The sequence below is a fragment of the Pyrus communis genome, chromosome 1 (genome assembly GCF_041283825.1).
Source record: "Pyrus communis isolate YQ-2024b chromosome 1, ASM4128382v1, whole genome shotgun sequence".
Taxonomy (NCBI): domain Eukaryota; kingdom Viridiplantae; phylum Streptophyta; class Magnoliopsida; order Rosales; family Rosaceae; genus Pyrus; species Pyrus communis.
The window spans coordinates 21,034,904-21,039,488 of record NC_142565.1 but is presented as its reverse complement, the minus strand read 5'-3'; positions in this window follow the sequence as shown (position 1 = coordinate 21,039,488).

Sequence of the window (4,585 nt, the reverse complement as noted above, 5' to 3'; positions counted from 1 at the left end):
AGCCTACAAGTGCAAGGCCTTATAGATATGGTCCTTTTCAAAAATCGGAGATTGAAAAATGTGTACAAGACTTGCTCGATTCTGGTTTTATTAGAGCTAGCAACAGTCCCTTTTCTTCCCCTGTGCTGCTAGTCAAAAAGAAGGACAATAGTTGGCGGATGTGCATGGATTACAGGGCCCTCAATTTGTTGACAATCAAAGATAAGTACCCCATTCCATTGATCGATGAGTTGCTAGATGAATTGTTTGGTGCTCAATTTTTTTCCAAGTTGGATTTACGAGCCGGGTATCATCAGATCCGGGTTCATCCGAGTGACATTGAAAAGACAGCTTTTCGTACTCATGATGGTCATTACGAATTCCTCGTCATGCCATTTGGACTTACAAATGCTCCGGCTACTTTCCAAAGTTTGATGAATGAGATTTTTCGGCCTTACTTGAGGAAGTTCGTCTTAGTTTTCTTCGACGATATTTTAGTCTATAGTTCTTCTTGGGCAGCTCATTTACGCCATTTATCCTTGGTTTTACGGATTCTTCAGACCCACCAACTCTTTGTGAAGAAGACAAAGTGTGATTTTGGTAAATCCCAAATTGAATACTTAGGTCATGTGGTTTCCAGGGAAGGTGTAGCTGCAGATCCAGCTAAACTTCAGTCCATCCAAGATTGGCCTGTTCCTAAGTCAGTAAAGGCTCTAAGAGGATTTCTTGGCCTTACCGGTTATTATAGGAAGTTTATTCCTAATTATGGGAAAATTTGTGGACCTCTCACTGTGCTTACAAAAAAGGATGCCTTCAAGTGGACTAATGAGGCAGATGTGGCTTTCCAAACTCTCAAGGCTGTTATGGTTTCGCCTCAAGTACTTGCCTTGCCGGATTTTTCCAAGGCTTTTACCATTGAAACAGATGCTTCCAACACTGGGATTGGGGCTGTTTTGCATCAAGATGGTAAGCCTATAGCCTTTACAAGCAAGGTTTTAGGTCCTCGAGCTCAGGCCATGTCTACCTACGAAAGGGAAATGCTAGCTATCGTCCATGCAATCAAGAAATGGCAGTCTTATATTCAGGGAACACACTTTATTATCAAAACTGATCATCACAGTTTGAAGTTCTTTTTACAGAATAGGGCCCACACCCCGTTTCAGCAGAAATGGATCTCTAAACTTCTTGGTTTTGATTACGAAATACAATATAAACAGGGTTGTGACAATGTGGCTGCTGATGCTCTGTCTCGAATGCATTCTGAGGTAGAATTAAATACCATTTCATATCCTTATATGGGCTGGTTAGATGATATCCGAAGACATGGGGAACAAGATCCTTGGGTTGTCTCCAAGATTAAAGAATTGTTCTCTCCTGGTGCTACAGCTTCCCATGATAAGTTCCATTTTGACAATGGCTTTCTCAGATACAAGGGACGAATTGTTTTAGGCCCATCGAGTTGTTGGAGGAATAAGGTCTTCTATGAACATCATTGCACTCTGGTGGCAGGACATTCTGGTTTTCTTAAGAGCTACAAACGAATTTCCAGATCGTTTTATTGGCAAGGCATGAAATCCGACATTATGCAATGGGTGGCAGCATGTCAAGTATGTCACCAAAATAAAAATGAGACCATTGCTTCTCCGGGGCTGCTCAATCCTCTCCCTATTCCTTCTACTGTTTGGACAGATATCGCTATGGATTTTATAGTGGGTCTTCCTCCTTGTAAGGGAAAAACTATTATCTTTGTGGTGGTCGATCGTCTTTCTAAGTATGCTCATTTTTTGCCGATGTCTCATCCCTACACTGCTCACTCAGTAGCTCAGTTATTTGTTGACCATATTTTCAAACTTCATGGAATGCCCTCAACAATTGTAAGTGATCGAGATCCTGTTTTTCTCAGCTCCTTTTGGAAGGAATTTTTTACACTACAAGGATCCCAGTTGTGTATGAGCTCCGGTTACCATCCTCAAACAGACGGTCAAACGGAGGTTACTAACAGAAGGTTGGAAACATATTTGAGATGTTTTTGTAGTCATCAACCAAAGAAATGGGTTCCATGGCTTCCTTGGGCGGAATGGCACTACAATACTACTTTCCACACCTCTTCAAAGCTTACACCTTATGAGGTTGTTTATGGTCAACCTCCGCCTACTGTGCCTACTTATGAATCAGGAGCAACAAAAATTGATTTGGTTGATAGAAGTTTACAAGAACGTAACAGGATTTTATCCCAGCTTAAAACTAATCTTGTTGCTGCCCAAGTACGCATGAAGCAGCAAGCGGACAAGCATCGCAGTGAAAGATCTTTTGACGTGGGTGATATGGTATTTCTCAGATTAGTACCTTATCATCATCAATCTCTTGCTAAGCATCCTTTTCACAAACTACAACCAAGGTTTTATGGGCCATTCAAAGTATTACAAAAGGTGGGATCAGTTGCTTACAAGATAGATTTGCCTGCAAATTCCAAACTTCATCCAGTTTTCCATGTGTCTTGCTTAAAAAAACAATTGGGCACTGGTCTTGTCCCTGCAACTCCTTTACCGGTGGTAACCGAGGACGGCATAGTGGAGGACTATCCCATGGCAATCTTACAACACCGGGTGCTCCACACTGGTACTTCTTCTCAAACTCAGGTTTTGGTGCAGTGGAAGCATCATTCCAAGGAAGATGCCACTTGGGAAGACTTTGCAGCATTCAAACAGAGATTTCCTACATTCCAACCTTGAGGACAAGGTTCGTTTTTAAGGGTGGGGTATTGATAGGATACTGTTGGTGATATTTGTACAAGGTTGTGATAGGTTGATATTGTTAGTGAGAAGTGTCTGGGAATCATTGATTGAATGTTGTGGTTGTTAATTGATGATTAGTTAGGAAAATATCGTGTAACTACCCTAGCTTGCAATCTAGTATAAATACTGGATAATTGTGCAAATGCAGGAGGATGATTTGTAACAGAAGTTTGTTAGTAATACAAGAGGAATTATCAGCATATAAGTAAAGGTTAGAACAGGGGTTCTAATAACCTCCTTCGTCAAACTCGGATGTAGAGCTAGAAGATGGTGGGTTAGGGTTTTGTTGATTCTTTTGCTTCCTCAAGGTCCGCTCAAAATCGTCGTCAAAGTCCAAAATATTCTTATGAACAGGTTGGGAACTTCGAGTCATACACTAGTACCTGAAAACAATGAAACAAAAAAAATCAGTAACTAAGATAGAAAACAAACGAAAAATAAAATAAAATAAAATAAAATAAAAAAAGAAATAACGAGGGATTAGCAAAGTTGCTAATCCTCGGCAACGGCACCAAAATTTGATGTGAAAATTACTTAACACACAAATTAAACCCTCTTGTTGACAATTGTAGTAGATATGTAAGTAGGGATCGTTCTTAAACCGGGGATTAGGAGGGATTGCTAAACACTCTAAACTGACTCAAAATCGTAAAAACAAAATTTAAACACTCAACTGGACTCAAAGAATGCAAAACTAAACTATAAAACACCAAAACGAACCAAAAGACTCAAAACAGCAAACAAACACTCAAAACTGCCTTAAAAATACTTTCTGGGCAGTTTTGAACACTTTACTCAAATCTGGACGAAATTAAGTTATCACTTGACTCAAAACACTTAAAAACATCAACTAAATTGATTTCTAACTAATCTAACACTCTAAATTAATGGGGGAATTGGTTTTGACGAAAATTAAGTAAATTAAGACAAGGACAAAGAAAACAGATTCTTAGACTAAATTAGATGAATTGATGAATGATGGGCTAACTAGAGGGTTCTTCTCCACACATGACACACTTGCATTCAAATTGATTTCCAATTGCTTCTTTCAATAAATCATGAAACTCAATACCCCAAGTTAACCGTGAACAACACTTTTTTAACTTTCAAGTTTTCCTTAAGTTATTGAATTGGATGGGAATGCGCATACAACAACTCAAAACATTCTGTAAAAGTCCCTTACGTGAAAAGCACAATAAAGGTACAATCAAAGATCATTAAGTTTCATGAAAACTATAAGTATTGACGAGGCAATTGTTACTATGAAAAGCATGAAACTTTTGCCAAGAATTCACTTAACGCGAGTCGATAAACGACCTCCACTACTAGCAAATATAAGGTTATAACTATTAGGTGAAATTCCCTTATATTTTAGCTTCAAATCCCTGCATGAAAAACTAAGTGGCCACCTTAATCAACACACAAGAATGAGTTATCAATCAAACAGTTAGGCAAATTGAATTCACAACTTATGAAATAACAATTGGATGTAATCAATTCATCTTGCAAGCATAATCATGGTATTGAATAACCCCCTAGCCAAAAGGCTTAGTTCCTCATGTTCACAAAACAAAGGAAAACAGATTTATACATTGTAAATATAAGAAAGAGAACACCTAAATACTCCAACGATCCAATGTTGAATAGCTAGAATCTTCAAGCAATCTTCTTCCTCTCCTTTGCCACGGCACAAGAGGTTTTGGTGAGTTTAGGGGGTTTTGGATGATGTAGAATGATGGATTTAGGTTTGGGATGGATGTAGGGGACGGCAAGGGTTGGTTTTGGGCAGAAAATATGGAGAATGGTGAAGT